Below are 23,067 nucleotides of genomic sequence, written 5' to 3'. Positions count from 1 at the left end.
TATCATGTACAACGATTAAAGCCAGTAAATCAAGATATGTAGACATGATTGAAACGGATTCACTGAAGTAAAAAGTGAGAGTCAAAACAGGAATGAAAGAATTTTGTAATATTCAATGTGGCATGGTTCTTGTTTCTAGAGAGGTCAGTTTAAGCATTTCAAGTTCGAGGTGGAAAATACTTTAAGAGTCAGAGAAGAATAGACAGACTGGTTCAAGATAAAAGAAAAGGCAGCAGTAACTCAAATATCTTTGAGATATTCAAGGTATGCATAAGCGCATCTCTGAACTCTAAAGCAGATGGGTGACTGCAGTGGAAAATCACATGAGGTCTGAATCCTGTTAGTTGAGGACAGAAAATGAAGCTACAGTGAGCTCAACATAATTGGTCAATTCTTGGTTGCAAAACTGATAAATGGTTTGATGACCCTTAATAGCTCATGATGATAGAATCAAAGTTCAGCACAAATCATGATGGCATGGATCCATGCCTTGCCAACAATTCTGGGAAGGTTTTTTGCCAACCAATGCTTGAGAAGCAACCACTCTATTGAGGTTTCTCTTGTGATGTCATGTACATATTAATCTAGAGTTGCACAATTAAATGGTTTCCTTGGTGAAAAAATGTATATTTCTTGTCTGTTCAGCAGTGGTTCTTGGAGGCTTCTTGCTGGAAATTGGTTGCAAAAGAATGAGGTGTACCAAAAAAAACCTCCCAGTGCTTTGGTTGCTAGTAAATTGCCAAGATGCATATAGTTTGTCATATTTCTCTGCAAAAACTGGATAACTACTGGCCCTGTGGTAGTAAAACTTTAAAAAGTGCACACAAACCAGAAGTTTTTGTAAAATCTTTTTCTTTTGTTGGCTGCAGCGCTTAGGCACAACTTTCTGAAGGCAAATTCACAGTTTCACCTACAAGTCCATCACTTCCTTTCCAAATACCTCAACATAAAAGATGAATGTAGGTTTATTTCAAGTGTTGAAAGTGAAGCTAATGTAAATGTTCCTTAAACATGAATTTGTTTTAATAGCCTGCAGGATTACTACTGCAACTACTTCTCAATGTATTTATGCTCCCAGTAAAAAACTTTCCTGATTCGTTTATAGTCTCAGTCTTTAGCTTAAAGTCATAGTTACTAATATGTCACTGCTTGCAGTATCCTCTGTTTCTCAGTCAGATATAAAGGCCCCCCTTATTAAAGGGGGCCACCATAGCGCTTGTTTTATTTGGCAGATTTTTACACTAGATGCCTTTTCTGATTCAGCCCCACCAAGAGAATTGTGTCTCCTCCTGGGATCAAACCTTTTGCTTGTTAGGCAAATGTGTAAACCACTACACTATCCCTCCCGCTACTCATGGATGATTTCAAAAAGCTAAGATAGTCAAAACACTCAGTTTGAAAATGGGATTGCACAATGGGTGACATGGCTACACGCAAGGTTTATGCACAGCTCATTGAAGCAACAGGAGATTTATCGTCAGGGGTGTGCAGGAACTGCAAGAAGTCATGGTGTTAATATGGACCACAATCTCTGAGAAATGTTTTCTCTTTGCAAACAAAAATAGATCAACCCATTACAACCAAAGGGTGACAAATAAAGCGGCAGTGAGCATGTGATGTATCTTTATCATTTATGAGCGCTAAACTTTGAAAAAGTCATTCTTTGCACAGCTAAAATAAGAAACCATTAACCAGAGAATAACCTTTAAAATGCCATTTTTCCTTATTAAATATGACATGACAGGTGCTCTGGATTCTTTGTACCCACAGTCTTCTAAATCCTTTGCACTGACAGATGAATGAGAGAAACTGCTGAAGGCCTCTTCATTCCCAATTACGATTCTACTATTATTATCCATAATGTATTAGCTATTACTGATATTAATCAATTATGCAAGTGGTTGGAGATACTGTAAGGTAGGGCAGGTTGGAACGATGCAGAGGACCGCAATTTGAATTTTAACATCATCTCTCTTCGGTGTTTCGTCAAACGGACAAGCAAATTGGTTTTATGACATTTACATTGGGCAGTGCGACCAGAAGAATTTACAGACGTAGTGTTCAGACACATGGCAGGTGTGTGAGTGTTAATTAGTGAGAAATGTAAAAGCCTGCAGCACAGTTTGTATTAGAGCAGATGGGAGGACCATACCTCTGGTTTACAGGCTTTCACGGCACAGTAACAAATATGATTTATCACTGCAATGAGGATAATGGACTAATGGTCATTTGTTATTTAGTTTATACGAGCTTGTATTTTTTTTGTCTTCCTGTATAATATAAATGAGATGAAGTTATTTACCGGCAGACATGTCACCTCATAAAATACTGAGTCACACGAAATCAAACAAACAAGTTAACTGTTTCATCTTTGTGTTGTAGGTTTATCAGCAGCTAAAGCCAGACCCTGCCTTAGTCTTTGTTTGGTGACAGTTAGGATATTTCTGAGTTGTTCTAGCCTTTACAGTGACAGGACAGTTGTGAATGCGTGACTGAGGCATGTTGTATAAAGGGCTTTGAGGGTTCAAGCTTTATATAAGAACCAGTCCATTTCCCATTTACCAATAATCAGGGAATCACAGACAGGAGAATATGAGAGGAGGTCAACACATTCAAGGAAAAGCAAATAACAAAAATACACAAATGAAAAAGGAAAGAACATAAGAAGAGTAACACACCAAACAGAGGGAGGCAAAGGCAAGGAAACACTGTAGACATTAAGAACAGCAGAATCAAAGACACAAATCAAAACTCAACAAAAGCACTACAAGAACCTGTAATGATGGCATCGTCACTCTTTGAAATGTTGGCCTTCTGCTGGATTTGAATCTGAAAGAGTCTCCACGAACTGATAAATGCTCTTTGGACTGTCGTGTATACCTGCTAATGCAGCCTCTGTAATTCTTCTGCAGGAAAGAAAGACATGGAGAACAAAAAAATCTTTGAAAGCAAGAAAAAACAAGACCATTATCACCGGGATTCAAACAGGAGTAACAGGACTTGTCAATAGAGACCTCTGCGTTTGCTGAAATGCGGTAGATCGATTGCAGTGGAAATCTTTCTTTACAAATTACAAACATGGCGCTGAATTAATAACTAGAAATTACTGGGTATTCTTAAGAAGTATTGGACTCTTGGCTTTTTGAAATAACTATTTAGAGCAACCATGCATACAAAAATCCCTCTCACGGGGCAGCTTTAAGCTTAGAAAAGGTTCTGGGTATAGCCTGCTGCAACTCCAACTCTATGCACTACACATTCACCTACCACTGGGACTTCCACACACTCTTTACCTCGCTGTAAAGGTCACTCGACTTCCTGCTTGGGTACTGAGCACATACAGTGCTGAATCATCCATAACAAATATGATCTGATGGGGAAAGAATAAATCTACAGTAATTTCGAGGGCATGCAGCAATAACCTTAAAGTGAAATCTAGTCTTTCACCACTATACAGATCAGGTTTACTTAACACAGGATCTGAACATATGCAAGAAATCACGAAGTGTGGAACCAGGCAGGTGAGTTAAACAAGAGGTTAGAAGATTTTCAGCAATAACCATCAAATTGTGGACCCTAATGCTGCTGCCTCGAGCATGGAGGAGGGCAGCTGATGAACTAAAGAGCCTCAGAGCTAAAATCAAAATCCAGCAAACTGAAAATTAATTAGGTCTATGTGTCATTACTAAGAAATGTGCTGTGGGACTCAACACAGGCTGTACGTGTTTAATTAGGCTCTGTGAATCTTTGATAATCTCGTCCGTTAAAGACGCAGAAAGGCAGACTTTCCCGAGCGTCTGTTGTACAGCTGCCCTCAAATCGCACCGTGGGGGGGCTCCTCCAACACGTTCCACATCTTTCAGTAGACCATCTGCTGGTTCAAAATACCCCAAATATCATTATCAGATAGAGCATCTCCCTATCTTTCAAATGCCTATTGATGCGGCCTTAATACTTACAGCAGCCATGATACTGACACAGATAAAAGCATCCATCAGGTGGGAAAAAGCGACTATTTATTTATGCATTACATTAAGTTTCCACATGTATCCCGCACACATAAACCTGCTCTTGAGCGATACTCATCGTATCTAGATGGCGTTCTGCCTGTCTCATAGTCATCAGTCCTGGCTCGATCTGCATTACGTCCTCCACTTCCTCCCTGCCTGCTGTACCGCTCTATCGACATTCAGTCAAGCTGACAGATGTTTCAGTCACCTGGGATTAAAAATGAGGCAGTGGTGATGTATGGCCTCCATTGTGAAGGATACCATTTTTAAAATGGCCCTACATATTGAACAAGGCATGCAAACCACAATAAAGTATAGTGTAAATTGAAAGCAGCTGAAGATATTTTATGTTGTGTCGCTTTTAGAAAGAGCTCCAGTGTTTAAGAACTTATTAAATTGACTTATGGTATTACACGAGTCCTTTACTCTGGCACAGACATAGAAATTTCTCTAAAAGGAGAACTTGTGGACAGTGCTGTCGTTCGCTACCATGTAAAATCAGTTTTCTGACTTTAAAACCAGCCTGGACCTTTTATTGCTTGTTACTTTTGCTCTTTTCAACTTTTTTATACTGTGAACTGTCTAATAAAGCAAAAGTGGCATGAAAGTAGTCTTTACAAAGTCATTTACACTGAAATGCCCCAGGGCACGATATTACATTTAGGAGAACTTGCTGGAAATCTGCTTTTAAAAAGCTACTTTCTGGTGAGTTTTTGGCACAGGAGGGTGTACATGCTCTTTCAGGGGAATAAATGCAATATGCTTTTATTTTTCCTTTTTCTCCTCCTAAGTGAATTTCAATTATGGGGATAAATGAAAAAGCATTATGAAACTTAATCAACTTAAAGTATCAAAGAGTACTTTCTTTCGCTGGGTAGATCTTGTCATGTCACTTTAATATTATTTTTTATAAATACCTCTTAAGTACAGTCATTTTTATTTATTTGTACTTTTTACTGTATGGTAAATGGGACACTGGCAGCTTTGCTGTTTTTCTACATGTGAGGGTTGCTGTTTGCTTTTGAGGTAATTTTACGCTTCCTATTGGATACACAATCTGTGACCTACTTTAACATGTCAGCCCAATAGTTCACTTCTTCTGAACATTTGCAATCATTATGTATGTCATATGTGTCATATGTGGAGTGTAAGGGTGGTGACCCAAATGCAGGATGCAGGAAGGGCTATTTATACAGAGAGCTGATTAGAGATAGACAAACAAGAGCATAACAAAGGGAGTGTTGCATGCCCAGATACATTTTAGAGGTTTATATGAGGAAATAAAGGCATTCGGTATAAAATATTTGGCAAATCAAACATAAATGACTGATTGATTTCCATAGCAGATTGGTCGAGGTTAACGATGGTCACCTATGGTGACCCAGAGTTTTTGAATTTTGTCTATTCAATAATTTTTATTTTTTTATTTTTTTTATTTTGAGAAGTGGTTTATGTTCCTAGTTTTCTGCTAAAAATGCTTTGTGTTTTTGTTAAGGTCAGTTTAATCATTGTCCCTGGTGTCCTCCATGTATAGCTTAGTCTCTGTCAGTGACATCCCCTTGTTTGGTTGTTCCTGAGTTATTTTGTAAGTCCTTACAAAATCCTTGTGCCTTATTTATTTACCTCCAGTGTCTCATTAGTAGATTTAGTTCAGCTGTGTGTTTCCTGCGATGTCTCCTCTATGCCCTCATCACCTTGTGTATTTATTCCCTCAGTTGGTCTTAGTTCATTTATTGCATTATCCTGGTTCCCGTTCCATAGCCTTTATGATCTATTCAATTCAATTCAATTCAATTCAATTCAATTTTATTTATATAGCGCCAAATCACAACAAAAGTCGCCTCAAGGCGCTTCATAGATACAGAGAAAAACCCAACAATCATATGACCCCCTATGAGCAAGCACTTTGGCGACAGTGGGAAGGAAAAACTCCCTTTTAACAGGAAGAAACCTCCGGCAGAACCAGGCTCAGGGAGGGGCGGCCATCTGCTGCGACCGGTTGGGGTGAGAGAAGGAAGACAGGATAAAGACATGCTGTGGAAGAGAGACAGAGGTTAATAACAGATATGATTCAATGCAGAGAGGTCTATTAATACATAGTGAGTGAGAAAGGTGACTGGAAAGGAAAAACTCAATGCATCATGGGAATCCCCCGGCAGCCTACATCTATTGCAGCATAACAAAGGGAGGATTCAGGGTCACCTGGTCCAGCCCTAACTATATGCTTTAGAAAAAAGGAAAGTTTTAAGCCTAATCTTAAAAGTAGAGATAGTGTCTGAGCACAGAGATGAGTCCACTGTCAGAGGCCATAAGAAGATCATTTGTAACCTTCACTAAAGCTGTTTCTGTGCTGTGCTGAGCTCTGAAACCTGACTGAAACTCTTCAAATAAACCATTCCTCTGCAGATGATCTGTTAGCTGTTTGACAACTACTCTTTCAAGGATTTTTGATATGAAAGGAAGGTTGGAGATTGGCCTATAATTAGCTAAGACTGCTGGGTCTAGAGATCTCTGTTACTCTGTTTTCCTTTCAGCTAAAGATTGCTTTATTGGACATCTGCCTGTCTTTGAGTCTCCATTTGGGGTCTTCAGTCTTCACTCATTATGACACAGGCTGATGGTCGATGAAGACAAAGATGGAGGATACGTTAAAATGTGTTCAGGAGCAGAGAGCAGGGACTTTAAATGTAGGAATGATGATTTGTAAAGGCTTCAAGGCTTCAAGGTTCTTTATTTGTCACATGCATAGTTATACAAGTATAACACACAGTGAAATGTAGCCTGACACGCTCCTCGACATGTGCAAAAATTGTGTGTGTGGTGGGGGGGTATAGAGGAAGAACATTATATATATATATATACATATATACATACATAAACACCCAGCACGCCCCTGCGGGCGGTTTATCCTTCAAGCTCGGGTCCTCTACCAGAGGCCTGGGAGCTTGAGGGTCCTGCGCAGTATCTTAGCTGTTCCCAGGACTGCGCTCTTCTGGACAGAGATCTCCGATGTTGTTCCCGGGATCTGCTGGAGCCACTCGCCTATCTTGGGAGTCACCGCACCTAGTGCTCCGATTACCACGGGGACCACCGTTACCTTCACCCTCCACATCCTCTCGAGCTCTTCTCTGAGCCCTTGGTATTTCTCCAGCTTCTCGTGTTCCTTCTTCCTGATATTGCTGTCATTCGGAACCGCTACATCGATCACTACAGCCGTCTTCTTCTGTTTGTCTACCACCACTATGTCCGGTTGGTTAGCCACCACCATTTTGTCCGTCTGTATCTGGAAGTCCCACAGGATCTTAGCTCGGTCATTCTCCACCACCCTTGGGGGCATCTCCCATTTTGACCTCGGGACTTCCAGGTTATACTCGGCACAGATGTTCCTGTACACTATGCCGGCCACTTGGTTATGGCGTTCCATGTATGCCTTGCCTGCTAGCATCTTGCACCCTGCTGTTATGTGCTGGATTGTCTCTGGGGCATCTTTACACAGCCTGCACCTGGGGTCTTGCCTGGTGTGATAGACCCCAGCCTCTATGGATCTTGTGCTCAGAGCTTGTTCTTGTGCTGCCATGATTAGTGCCTCTGTGCTGTCTTTCAGTCCAGCTTTGTCCAGCCACTGGTAGGATTTCTGGATATCAGCCACCTCCTCTATCTGCCGGTGGTACATACCGTGCAGGGGCCTGTCCTTCCATGCTGGTTCCTCGTCTCCCTCCTCTTTCTTGGGTTTCTGCTGCCTGAGGTATTCACTGAGCACTCGGTCAGTTGGGGCCATCTTCCCAATGTATTCTTGGATGTTCGTTGTCTCATCCTGGACTGTGGTGCTGACACTCACCAGTCCCCGGCCCCCTTCCTTCCGCTTAGCGTACAGCCTCAGGGTGCTGGACTTGGGGTGAAACCCTCCATGCATGGTAAGGAGCTTTCTTGTCTTTATGTCAGTGGCTTCTATCTCCTCCTTTGGCCAGCCTATTACCCCAGCAGGGTACCTGATCACGGGCAGGGCGTACGTGTTGATGGCCCGGATCTTGTTCTTACCATTCAGCTGACTCCTCAGGACTTGCCTGACCCTCTGCAGGTACTTGGTGGTTGCAGCTTTTCTAGCGGCCTCTTCATGGTTCCCATTCGCCTGCGGGATCCCCAAGTACTTGTAACTGTCCTCTATGTCTGCAATGTTGCCTTCTGGTAGTTCAATCCCCTCAGTTCTGACTACCTTCCCTCTCTTTGTTACCATCCGACTACACTTCTCCAGTCCGAACGACATTCCAATGTCATTGCTGTATAGCCTGGTAGTGTGGATCAGTGAATCGATGTCTCGTTCACTCTTGGCATACAGCTTGATGTCATCCATGTACAGGAGGTGGCTGACAACTGCTCCGTTCCGTAGTCGGTATCCGTAGCCAGTCTTGTTAATGATCTCACTGAGGGGGTTCAGGCCTATGCAGAACAGCAGTGGGGACAGAGCATCTCCTTGGTAGATCCCGCACTTGATGGTGACTTGTGCTATGGGCTTGGAGTTGGCCTCTAGTGTTGTACGCCACATCCCCATTGAGTTCCTGATGAAGGCTCTTAGGGTCCCATTGATCTTGTACAATTCTAGGCATTCCAGTATCCAGCTGTGGGGCATTGAGTCATAGGCCTTCTTGTAATCAATCCAGGCAGTGCACAGGTTGGTCAGTCTGGTCTTGCAGTCTCGGCTGATTGTTCTGTCTACCAGTAGCTGGTGTTTTGCGCCTCTGGTATTCTTGCCAATTCCTTTCTGTGTCCCGCTCATGTATTGACCCATGTGCCTGTTCATCTTAGCCGATATGATGCCTGACAGGAGCTTCCATGTAGTACTGAGGCAGGTTATTGGTCGGTAGTTGGAGGGGACCGGTCCCTTCTTGGGGTCCTTGGGGATCAGGACCGTCCGGCCTTCAGTTAGCCATTCCGGGTGTATCTCGTTAACTAGCAGCTGGTTCATTTGTGCTGCCAGACGCTCGTGGAGTGCAGTTAGCTTCTTCAGCCAGTAGGCGTGAACCATGTCGGGCCCTGGTGCTGTCCAACTCTTCATACTGGAGACCCTTTCTTGGATATCTGCCACTGTGATGGTTACTGGACCCTGTTCAGGGAGGTCGCTGTGGTCTGCCCTCAGATCCTCTAGCCACTGAGCATTGCCGTTATGGGTTGCATCCTTCTCCCATATGCTCTTCCAGTATTGCTCCGTCTCCAGCCTTGGTGGTGCTGTTCTCTTATTATTGTTCCCTTGCCACTGAGAGTACACCTTTGCTGGTTCTGTGGAGAACAGCTGGTTTATTCTCCTGCCTTCTATCTCTCTGGTGTACCTCCTCAAGCGGCTGGCCAAGGCTGTGAGTCTTTGCTTGGCAGTTTCCAAGGCCTCAGGTATGGACAGCTTGCTGTATTTCTTAGGCACCTTATTCGTCGCACCTTTCTGCAACTCCGTTAGTTGGCTAACCTCTCTCCGTGCTACTTTGATCTTGCCCTCTAGCCTCCTTCTCCATGGAGGGTACTGCCCCTTGTGGCTGTTCAACTTGTAGCCAAGCATCTCACTGATCACTGCTGCCGTATTGTAGATCAGCTTGTTAGTGTCGGTAATCGTGGTTGTAGGTAGGAAAACAGAGCGTTGTTGGAATGCTACTACGCAAGTAACCCCGGCGGAAGGGGCTACATGAATAGGATGAGGGACCTATGGATTCTTCGATACCCAACATCCACAATGACGGCGAAACAACTAGTAGCTCAGTGTTCCAACATTCGAAAGAAGGGACTGCTCTCACAGCTAGAGATTGACGAGGTACAACACAAATGCTACGGCAAGGAGGAGTCAGGACGCCAGGTCAGGGGGGAGATATCATCACCCCCACCCGAGATTGGGTACATAGCCCCAAGTGTGATAGGAGAAGGATCGTTGAGTGCGAGAGGAACTGACCTGAAAAATAGGATCATGGCCAAGCTTGAAACCTGGATCCCCCGTAGCCGGTTACCAAGATTACGTGAAGTACCCTCAGAAGGTCTGCTAGATGATGTTAATGCAGCACTACGGGCAATACCTACAACCACATATATATATATATATATATATATATATATATATATATATATATATATATATATACGCTGAACAAAAATATAAACGCAACACTTTTGTTTTTGCTCCCATTCCCCATGGGATGGACATAGAGACCTAAAATTCATTCCAGATACACAATATAACCATCCCTCCCAAACAGTGGTCACAAATCAGTCCAAATGTGTGGTAGTGGGCACATCTGCTATATTGAGATAATCCATCCCACCTCACAGGTGTGCCACATCAGGATGCTGATCTGACATCATGAGTAGTGCACAGGTGTACCTCAGACTGCCCACAACAAAAGGCCACCCTGGAATGTGCAGTTTTGTCTCACAGTAAAATGCCACAGATGCCACAAGCAATGAGGGAGCGTGCAATTGGCATGCTGACAGCAGGAATGTCAACCAGATCTGTCGCCCGTGCATTGAATGTTCATTTCTCAACCATAAGCCGTCTCCACAGGCGTTTCAGAGAATATGGCAGCACATCCAACCGGCCTCACAACCGCAGACCTCGTGTAACCACACCAGCCCAGGACCTCCACATCCAGCAGGTTCACCTCCAAGATCGTCTGAGACCAGCCACCCAGACAGCTGCTGGAACAATTGGTTTGCACAACCAAACAATTTCTGCACAAACTGTCAGAAACCGTCTCAGGGACACTCAACTGCATGCCCGTCGTCCTCATCGGGGTCTTGACCTGACTCCAGCTCGTCGCCGTAACAGACTTGTGTGGGCAAATGCTCACATTCGATGGCGTCTGGCACGTTGGAGAGGTGTGCGCTTCACGGATGAATCATGGTTCACATTGTTCAGGGCAGATGGCAGCTGAGAATGTCCCAGTTCTTGCATGGCCAGCATACTCACCGGACATGTCACCCATTGAGCATGTTCGGGATGTGCTTGACTGGCGTATACGACAGCGTGTACCAGTTCCCACGAATATCCAACAACCTCGCACAGCCATTGAAGTGGAGTGGACCAGCATTCCACAGGCCACAATTGACAATCTGATAGACTCCATGCGACGATGTGTTGCACTGCATGAGGCAAATGGTGGTCACACCAGATACTGACCGGTTCTGGGTCCCCAGACCCCCAATAGTGCAAAAAACTGCGCATTCCAGGGTGGCCTTTTGTTGTGGGCAGTCTGAGGTACACCTGTGCACTACTCATGATGTCAGATCAGCATCCTGATGTGGCACACCTGTGAGGTGGGATGGATTATCTCAATATAGCAGATGTGCCCACTACCACACATTTGGACTGATTTGTGACCACTGTTTGGGAGGGATGGTTATATTGTGTATCTGGAATGAATTTTAGGTCTCTACGTCCATCCCATGGGGAATGGGAGCAGTAACAAAGGTGTTGCGTTTATATTTTTGTTCAGTGTATATATATATATATATATATATATATATATATATATATATATATATATATATATATAAAACACCCAGCACGCCCCTGCGGGCGGTTTATCCTTCAAGCTCGGGTCCTCTACCAGAGGCCTGGGAGCTTGAGGGTCCTGCGCAGTATCTTAGCTGTTCCCAGGACTGCGCTCTTCTGGACAGAGATCTCCGATGTTGTTCCCGGGATCTGCTGGAGCCACTCGCCTATCTTGGGAGTCACCGCACCTAGTGCTCCGATTACCACGGGGACCACCGTTACCTTCACCCTCCACATCCTCTCGAGCTCTTCTCTGAGCCCTTGGTATTTCTCCAGCTTCTCGTGTTCCTTCTTCCTGATATTGCTGTCATTCGGAACCGCTACATCGATCACTACGGCCGTCTTCTTCTGTTTGTCTACCACCACTATGTCCGGTTGGTTAGCCACCACCATTTTGTCCGTCTGTATCTGGAAGTCCCACAGGATCTTAGCTCGGTCATTCTCCACCACCCTTGGGGGCATCTCCCATTTTGACCTCGGGACTTCCAGGTTATACTCGGCACAGATGTTCCTGTACACTATGCCGGCCACTTGGTTATGGCGTTCCATGTATGCCTTGCCTGCTAGCATCTTGCACCCTGCTGTTATGTGCTGGATTGTCTCTGGGGCATCTTTACACAGCCTGCACCTGGGGTCTTGCCTGGTGTGATAGACCCCAGCCTCTATGGATCTTGTGCTCAGAGCTTGTTCTTGTGCTGCCATGATTAGTGCTTCTGTGCTGTCTTTCAGTCCAGCTTTGTCCAGCCACTGGTAGGATTTCTGGATATCAGCCACCTCCTCTATCTGCCGGTGGTACATACCGTGCAGGGGCCTGTCCTTCCATGATGGTTCCTCGTCTCCCTCCTCTTTCTTGGGTTTCTGCTGCCTGAGGTATTCACTGAGCACTCGGTCAGTTGGGGCCATCTTCCCAATGTATTCTTGGATGTTCGTTGTCTCATCCTGGACTGTGGTGCTGACACTCACCAGTCCCCGGCCCCCTTCCTTCCGCTTAGCGTACAGCCTCAGGGTGCTGGATTTGGGGTGAAACCCTCCATGCATGGTAAGGAGCTTTCTTGTCTTTATGTCAGTGGCTTCTATCTCCTCCTTTGGCCAGCCTATTACCCCAGCAGGGTACCTGATCACGGGCAGGGCGTATGTGTTGATGGCCCGGATCTTGTTCTTACCATTCAGCTGACTCCTCAGGACTTGCCTGACCCTCTGCAGGTACTTGGTGGTTGCAGCTTTTCTAGCGGCCTCTTCATGGTTCCCATTCGCCTGTGGGATCCCCAAGTACTTGTAACTGTCCTCTATGTCTGCAATGTTGCCTTCTGGTAGTTCAATCCCCTCAGTTCTGACTACCTTCCCTCTCTTTGTTACCATCCGACTACACTTCTCCAGTCCGAACGACATTCCAATGTCATTGCTGTATAGCCTGGTAGTGTGGATCAGTGAATCGATGTCTCGTTCACTCTTGGCATACAGCTTGATGTCATCCATGTACAGGAGGTGGCTGACAACTCAGAATCAGTTGTATATATATATATATATATATATATATATATATCACCTGCACTCATGTATATATCATGTATATATCTATCCACTTAGCACTTTTAATTCTTATTCTTATTTTTATATTTTTATGACAGTATGTTTGCACTGAAGCACCGCAGCAATTTCCTAATGTTGTAAACCTGCTCAACATTTGGCAATAAAACCCTTTCTGATTCTGATTCTGATTCTGATATATATATATATATATATATATATATATATATATATATATATATATATATATATATATATATATATATATATATATATATATATATATATATATATATATATATATATACATTGGGTGAATGTGCAGTAGTAGCAGCAAGCAGGTGAATTCTGTACATTAATATGAATAGGCATCTGACTATTTTACAGGATAGACAATATAAACATATTTAAAATTAAAGGAATGGCTTGGAGATAGAAGCTCCTCTTGAGTCTCTCTGTCCTTGCCCGGAAGATGCGGAACCTTCTACCAGATTGCAGAAGTTGGAACAGTTTGTTGCCAGGATGGGACGGGTCCTTCAGTATCTGCGCTGCTCTAGTCCGGCATCTCCTGGTGTAGGTGTCCTGAAGCGGGGGGAGAGCAATCCTGCAGCAGCGTTCTGCTGTACTGATCACTCTCTGGAGAGCTTTTTGGTCCTTCACACAGCTGTTCCCAAACCACGATGTCATGTTCTGTGTGAGGATGCTCTCCACAGCGCCTGTATAGAAAATCCTGAGGATCTTTGGAGAGACCCTGAACTTCCTCAGTTGTCGTAGGTGATACAGGCGCTGCCTAGCCTTTTTGGTCTGGACCTGAATGTGGGCAGCCCATGTCAGGTCTGAGGAGAGCTGATAGAAAGAAAATATACATGTTACAAATAAGAGAAATTGAGTAGGTGTAACCTTGAGGGAACAGTATGTGGATAGTTTTGTGGCATCAAAGAGAGTGTCGGACAGGATCATGAGTTTGAAGCTAGTCATGATCATGAGATGACCATCTGACCATCTCAGAAAATCCTTAATAGCAATAATGCAAAAAATTCAGATCCCTGCTGTCACTGGTTATCTCAAAATATATTTGAGAGCGTTACCATGGATTTCATTTTAGACATTTTTCTAGAGACCATTTCAAGATTCCTTTATCTCATCAGCTTCTTCAGACAGGTCATTCATAGATTTTAAGGTAAACATCTGGTACTGTGGTTCTACTAATATGGATTGCCAGGAGTGTATTTAATATTGAATGATGGATGTTTAAAGACATCAAAATATATTTAGAGACCTGATCAATGCAATTCAGTTTAATTCAGTTTTATATATATGGTGCGAAATCACAACAACAGTCACTTCAAAGCACTTTAAAAACTACAATTTTGTACAGGAGAAGCAGTTTCTTGCATGATATTCCCCAGGTATGGCACCATGAAGCAATTCCAATTTAACTTTATCTGAAAGAACCCATAATTAACAATAAGTTAATATTTTATCCAAAATTTCTAATGTTTCCTATCAGTTCCTGAATATGAATCTTTGAAATACTCATATTTATGTACGGCAGCCAAAGCATAGCTGGCTGTCGTGCCAACATAAAATGCAAAAAGAAGCGCTTGTTCTCTGAGCAGTATTTACTTTTAAGGGTAATAGTAGAGCATTTTTTTATATATTTGTTTTGTTTTCTAGTTTTTTGTCTTTAGTTAAGCATAGTTTTACAGATAAAAGATCTTTTATGAGGAAAATGAAAGGCAATGGGAGAAATTAAGGCCCCGAATTTGATAAATATTAGAATCTGCTATAATCTTTGACTGCCATCCATAAATATTTCAAAAATTCATACTGGGAAAATAAGAGTGAGTGCCATAACAACATTTTGCACAAAATATTAGCAGAAATTCACTTTTTCTTCTACCAGAAAAATGTCTAAACCTACCTTCATCAAAGTGTCCTTCTTTGAGAAACCTAACCACTGACATTTTGCATAAAACCTATTAATAAATATATTTTTCCCCTGGGAGTTTTTTTTTAGGCTAGTTAGTTTTTCTTTGTCTAACTTTTTTTGTTTTTATAATAATACAGTCGTGTCGGTGTGTGTGTGTTCAATGTGTCACAGAAGAAGTTTAGAATAGATATGACAAGCAAACACAACACATTGTGAAAGCAATTAACTCACAATCATATTGACATCCCAGTCTCAGTAAACATTTTCTCATCAGAATAATTATTGCAGTGACAAATTTGACCAAATTGTTAAATCATTTCACATCAGGTAGATTTTTCTAAAGTCACATTTTTATTTTAATTGCTTTTAGTTAATTAAAATGTTTTTTCCATTCCTGATTTTAGTTCATAATTACATTTTTGGTCACTGTAATAACTTTAATAAGACAGAACACAGTTTTGAATGTTGCCCAATTACAAAGAAGCAAAGCCATTTTTTTTTTCACATCCTTCTGAGGGAAATTCTTCATTTATCCATCCATCTCCTACTCCTTATCCAAGTTTAGGTGCTGAACTTCAAACAGAGATCTTTCTGCCCAGCCACCTCCTCGAGCCCCTCCTGGGGGATGACGAGCGTTTAAACCACCCAGGAGACATAATCTCCCCACAGTGTCCTGGGTCTGCCCAGGGGCCTCCTCCCAGTAGGACATGCCTGAAATGCCTCGCTGTCCTGGGGGCATCCTAGACAGATGCCTGGACCACCTCAACTGCCACTTTTGGATGCCAAGGACCAGGGGCTCAAGTCTGAGTCCTTCACGAATGACTGAGCTCCTCAAGCTAGATAGCTTGAGGAGGCTGTGCCCAGACAGTGCTTGAAAGGAAACTAATTTTAGCCAACTGTGTCTGCAATCTTGTTCTTACAGCTGCCACCCACTAAGCTGAAGGTACATAGATAGACCAGCTAGCTCGGCTCTCTCATTGCTGTGTTAGACATTGGAGAGACGGTGATCCAAATTTCTTCCATTATGTTCCTTTATTTGTGGAAACAAGCTCACAGTTCTTTAAGGAGACAACAGTTATAAAGGCAAACTTGTGATGGACAGATTTCTGGCACCAGCAACATGTGCCTCTGTTTACAGACATGAGTGTAATAGACCTCTATATCATTAACCAGTCCACTGAACTGGCTAATAATATGACTTACATGAGGGAGGCCAAACCACTGGGTGCCAGTTAGGTTTTTCAGTTGCCATCAAATCCACACTGTGGGTTGTTAGATGCTTGCTTTTATTCCCCGTGCAGACCCGGGTTATAGGTAATACTCGAAGCACAAATTAGTTTCTTTTTTCCATTTAAATTTGATTTGAATGACAGGCAGAGCAGAAAGGCAACGTGGTTTACTTTGGCAGCCAGCTCGATGTAAATTCGCAGAAATCAGCATATGCAACATGGAAGTCAATTTAAAGAATTGTTGAAATTGTACCTGCGCTCTTTGATTGGATGATTAACATTTGCGATCACCCACTGCTCTTGCCAACAACAAAACAAACCGGCAAACTTCTTTCCGTGCCACTCCTTCGGTCGGAGGAATCCGGGAGCTTTTGATTCCACATTAACACCGCAGCCCGGGGAACGCTCTTGCATTCATAAAAAAACATCATCCTACTTAGTATCGAAGTCTTCGCTCCCAGTGATTCTAATTGATTCCCTGTGGAGTTGTGCCGCTCACTGGCATGACATCAGAGATTACGAGGCATGACTAGCAACGCTTTCTGTTCTGGCAGTTTGAGCAGTAACTGTTTGCATATGTCAGTGACAGTTTTCGCGCTGCACGTGACTACTTATTTCTTCAGTGTAGGTTTAAATCTACTGTTTTGATATGGGGCCATTCGATATTGCCATGAAAACACAAATGCACCCAATAATCACAGAGTGTGTGTTTGTGCGTGTGTATGTGTGTGTGCGTGGGGGGGGGGGGGGGTTTAACAGGCAAGGCAGACTGCTATCACAACAATCCAGCCCCTGTGTGCCTCTCAGAGAGCTTGTTGGACGAGATGTGATAATAATTACACGAGAAATCCAACAGAACGAGCCGAGCCTGCCAGACTGATAGGGCGATAAGGAATTGCTAATGCAAAAGTAATAAGAAAAGGCGAGATGAAGAGCTCGCTAAAATAAACACCTCATTTATTTCTTGCAAGTTGCTTAAGGATTATAGCATTTTGCTGCGATTACAAAAATACAAATAATGAAATCACAATGTTAAAGCACCTTCTATCTATAATTTATAGGTGCCTGAGGAGTTGGAGTTGGAATAAACAAGACTCAGTTCCCCACGAGTGACATTCAAAGCCATTATCTTTGATTAAAGATTTTTATAAGCCTTTTTCTTTCCAGCATATGAGGATGGTTTCTCAAAAAAGCAAGCGCACCCAAATTAGATCAAAGCAAATTGCAAAACACACTAATGCATCGGATTAGAAAATGATTTTCACTTGTATTGGACTGAAATCACAGCTTATAAACATACGCACACACACACACGAAAATAAAGCAACAAAATATTAATTAAAACTAAAAGCAAGATCATTTTCATCGTCACTAAAATCTCACGACCTGGCTTGTGTTCTGAAGCTGCTAAAACTGATATGACTAACGCCACATTTGGCTTTCTGATGCCATCTGGTACAGTACAGTAAGTAGTAGGATTCATGGAATCACTTGGCACTGCTTTTATTTCAAATACTGAATACTATTCCCAGCTTTCAAGATAAATCACATCCTTGACACTATAAGCAGGATGAATTAAACAGTGCTACGATGTGATCTGTTCAGTCTCTATAGGGAGTGCATTAAAAATATCCCCATACACTATTGTTAACACTGGCAATGTACTTAAAATATGAAATAATAACTGTATTGCTGTGACTTCTGTGACCGACCTATTAGTACACTCACTGGACAATTTTTAGTGTCCAGTGATGATATCATTTGAGTACACATCTTAAACATCATTTGAGTGTCATGTTTAAGAAACCAATTTCAGATGATCTGAACTCAGAGTAATAAAGAATAAAGGGATGGACATGGTCAGCAACAAGTTAACCTGTGGCATTTAAATGATCTTTGGTTAGTCTTAACAGACCCAAAATGTGTCAAGAAAACCATACCAACACACCGTCAGCCAGAACCACTCATACGAAGCAGTGTGGATCCATGCCTTCATGTTGTTTAGGACCTACCATCTGAGTGTTGGAGCAACTGAAATTGTAAAATTGATTTTCATTAGATCAGGCAATGGTTTCCCAATCTTCTATTGGCCAATTTTGGCGAGGCTATGTAATTTTCAGCCGCAGTTTCCTGTTTCAAATCAAATCAAATCACTTTTTATTGTCACATCACATGTGCAGGCACACTGGCACAGCACATGCGAGTGAAATTCTTGTGTGCGAGCCCCACAAGCAACAGAGATGTGCAAACACAACAACACAAACGAGCAAAATACAAGAATGGCCAACCTGAAACTAATAAATATATGTACAATATATAATAGTGTATGCATTTCTGGATGTGTATACTAAATATTTTCCTACGTGTGTGTGTGTGTGTGTGTGTGTGTGTGTGTGTGTGTGTGTGTGTGTGTGTGTATACACATTTTTACAAATTAAATAGTAAAAAAATAAAATAAAATAATAATAATAATAATAAAATATATAAAATATACAGAGTTGAATATGTGCAAAACAAGTGGCATTTATATACAGTGTGGAGTGCATAATGTTGAAGTTCCAGATGTTTTTGCACATCTGCAAGTTTTGATGGGTTGTGCATTCAGAGTTGCGCTTCTGCATACGTTTGTTGTGAGATTTTTGAGGTACTATTGCCTTTAGATCAGCTTTAAGCAGTCTGGCCATTCTCCTCTGACCTTTTCACCCAAATAGCTGCCACTCACTGGATATTTTCTGTTCTTCAGACCATTCCCTGTAAACGCTGAAGATGTTTGTGTGGGAAAATCCCAGCAGGTCAGCAGTTTCTGAAGTGAAACAGCCATCAAAATCATTTAAATCAGTTTTCGACTTTTCAGTTTGAACTTAAGACAAAGACGATGTAAACATGCCTAAAATGTACTGAGTTTCTACTATCTGACTGAGCTAATGAGCAGTTGAGTAGGTGCAGTTGAGTAATATTAGCAGTTAGAGAGTTAGAGCCATTTGAAATGACCTAATTACAGTATAGTTCATTAGTTTTAAATCTATGAGAACCACTGTATCTAGGTTGATCCTCCTCAAAAGCCTTAGGTCAACACAGAAACTCTCTGTGTATCTACATTCAGATAAGGTACTGAGCTGCAGGTCACCCAGAATATGGAACAACGGAAAAGCCGCCAGCAAAAACAGGAAGCCAATGTGGAAGTGTGTTCCTCATATGGCCATTTGAGGCTGGACTACTATGTAAACTCCCATGTTAAAATAGCCAAGTTTAAAGCATTAATATGTGTGAATGTGTGTGTGAATGGGTGGATGACTGGATATGTAAAGCGCTTTGGGGTCCTTAGGGACTAGTAAAGCGCTATACAAATACAGGCCATTTACCATAATATGCAAAAACCTCACCTGTTTAAAAAGTTTACATTTTGCATTACTGGGACTGTTTTTGCGTACAGTGTGAGAACTATTTCACCTTATGTTAGAGAAAAGTTATATGGATCACTATGAGGTTAATTTATCTAACAGACTATCACATAAATCTATATTCCAGATTTGGGAACTGAATAATGAGGATTTTATTTTGTAAGTTAAACTTACAAAACCAAGTTTGTTATTAACCATACCTGCTAGCATTAGCTGAAAACATATCATTCTGCATTTTCATCCAAACATGGTCACTTCTGGTTCTAATGTGAAAGCAAGGCTTCAAGACAAGAACCAGTCACTGTAGTTATACATACTGCATAAAAGACAGGACACCTAGGGCACTGGTTTAGCTCAATGCGTTGAGCAGGTGACCACATGCCATACGGCTGAGAACGGCCAACCCAGGTTCGAATCCGACCCATGGGTCTTTGCTGTATGTCTGCCCTGCTTTCCTGTCCTTTCTCCACTCTATCCAAAGCTGAAAAGGCCCAATAAATAAAACACAGGTCACCTTCAAACAAACGCGTTAACTTTTGATAATACTTATGGTGATATACTCTGGGGGCAATGTGCTCCATTACACTGTCAGTACTAACAGCTGGATTGTACATGTGTATTATTAGATACGGTGAGATATAAAAACTAAAATCAGTGGTTAAACATGATTTCTGAATAAACACTAGTTAAATAGCTGCATGATGGGAAATAAATTTATTTTTGGACATTTTTCTAATCCAACCGTTTCCAAAGTGACAAACACAGCACTACGAGGAGCAAACTACATACAAAAATTATTTTCAGATTGTTGCTTTAACAGTGCCTATATTTTCATATCATGCTTTTAAATGTATCAAAACTGAACAAGAATGTAATTATCACATTATGAATCCTGATAAATATGCAATTATGCTTCATTATGAGGATAGCTCATAGCTGATGATGGTCGTACTGAGGTATCTCCACACAGCAGTGAGAAATAGCATTCCAGTGAAAACGAGGCAGCTTAAAAACTCCAAGCACATCCTTTAGAAAGCATACTGTTTATGTGACATTTTAGCAGCAGAACAGCCTCTTCATTCACAACACATTGTATCAACTTTGAATGTGTTTCCCATGCAGCCCACCACAGCAACTCAGCTGTTTTCAAATGAACTCCAGAAGGTCACTGGGCAATGCTTGTCCGCAGTGGCCCAAGGAGACGAAGGGGTGGGTGGGACATCCCCTGCGCCCTGTCTGGCCCTGTAGAGATTACCAGCGATGTAATAGGATCACCCAGTTTCAGTAATGGAACACAGAAAGGCTAAGCCCTGGCTTGGGCCTTACTAACTCTGCAGAGCACCACCAAGGCAAAAAGAAAAAAACCCACATATATGTTTAGCTTCTAGGTCAGAGGAAAAGGAAGCTTACCTTAGCTCAGACATAGGCAAAGATACACAGTGGTTTCTCTGCACTAAAAAATAGGACGACCACTAAAGCATTAATGGGAAGTGAATGGACTGCGATGGCTGTGAAAGGGATGGCTTTGGATGGATTTGTTCGTACAGCAGCATTGTGTATTTCATGTTACTTAATTGGCTCATTTGCAAACTGATTCTAAACATCTGAGCAATACTGTAGTGGCTGGATCATCTGTACTGTCATGCCCGACATGACTGCGCTTACTGCAGAGTTGCACAAATAATGTCTCCTTTTTTATTGAAAACTCGAACGCTGCAGATAACAATCAGCCCAATATGTCTGAAATATTGAGGATAAATAGTTTTTCTGCGGTCTCAAGTTATTCCTTATGAAAATACTGAAGGAGCAGCACATTCATCGTTTTGATAATGCCAGGCTTGTCACTGTGTTGAAAGACAAAAAAACATTATTTTTTTTAATTTGGTCTCCTGTGAAATCCCAGTTTTGCCTTAAACAAGTGAGCTGTTTTCTCAGAATTGCTCCCGTGCACTCTGCGGTTGCTCCCCTGAGTATAATGCTGAGCGATCCTTCAAAAGGTTCTGAATTTGTACTGTCAATAGATGTTTTGGTTCAGCAGGGGAATGTTTTTCAGAAGCAATTTAATCTAAAAAGATTTATTGATTCATTCATCCTCCTAAAGGGTGGCTCTCACAAGCAGAAAGAATCCCCTGTTCATGAGACAGTCCTGCCGCTACTCTCTTTCGTGGCTCTTTAGAGAGGTGACTCCAGGTTAAACTTACTTTGGCCAGCTGTCACCAGTCTGCTGAGTTGCTATAGCAACTGCATTTCATTGTTCAAACGAGATGCAATGAAGTTAGGCGGAGAAATCTCAGAGCTACCCTGAGGCGTCTCTGGAGGACAAAACCAGAGACATTATAAGCAGAGACAAGGCTCTCAAAGAGAGTTCAGCAACACCGAAGATGGCGGCTGCCCAATAACTGCCCCAGAGACTATGGTGACGTCTTCAACAGGCAGGCCATGAAACATGTGAACTAAACCTGTTGCATTGATTCAGGGACACAGCTTAGGATCACAGTAGTTTAAACTATGATATCAGGTATTTACTTGAAGGCAGGTATATGGATAACTGTGCTAATTGTAACTTTGGTTTCCTGTATCCATAAATTGATTTAGCATCACATCTGTTCAAGAGTTTAGAAACTGTCACCAATGCCCATAGTGCTATAAATGAAATTACAATTTTGAAAACTTTGCAAATGCAAAGTACAGTAAGAGTAAATCTGTGTGGAAAGTTACACAAGAACTGCACTGATGGAGTGATCAAATCTTTGTCAGTATGTGTGGAGGAGGTCAGGACAGAGGTAGGGGGGAGTATCAATAGCCATTTGGAAGTTCTGTCATGGTTTGGAGCTGCATTTCAGCCAGTGGCATTGGAGATCTTGTCATAACTGATGGAATTGTGAACACAAAAAAGTACCATCTGATTTTGATCCACCAGGTAATACCATCTGGAAAGGAATCTGATTGGACACAGCTTCATTTTTCAGCATGACAATGATTCCAAACACTATGTCAATGCAGTAAAAGCACACAGCAGAACACTATCAGTTATGGATTGGCCTCCCCAGAGCCTGGACCTCGACATTATTGAAGCAGTGTGGGACCATGTTGACAGAGAACAGAACAAAAGGCAGAAAAATCCAAAGAAGAGCTTTGAATGTCCTTCAAGAAGCCTGGAGAACTATTCCTGAAGACTACTTAAAGGAATTACAAGAAGGCCTGCTTAAGAGAGTTCAGACTGTGTTGAAGAATAAAGGTGGTCCTATGAAATATTGGCTTCCAAGCTCAATAGACGTGTACAAAAGTCTGTAAATCACTGCACCTGTTTTTCATTTTCATAGCACATTCATCAAAGAAATGACGGGTGGCTCAAGAATTTTGCATAGTATTTTAAATTCCTTCTTGGAGTGTCCTATGACTTCTCACCATTTTACATGTTCAGCCAGTGTCCATTCACATT

Source organism: Copadichromis virginalis, linkage group LG23, assembly GCF_057382275.1.
Source record: "Copadichromis virginalis isolate Kocher_CV1m ecotype Utaka linkage group LG23, C_Virginalis_male_GT1.1, whole genome shotgun sequence".
Lineage (NCBI taxonomy): Eukaryota > Metazoa > Chordata > Actinopteri > Cichliformes > Cichlidae > Copadichromis > Copadichromis virginalis.
This window is presented reverse-complemented; position numbering follows the sequence as displayed.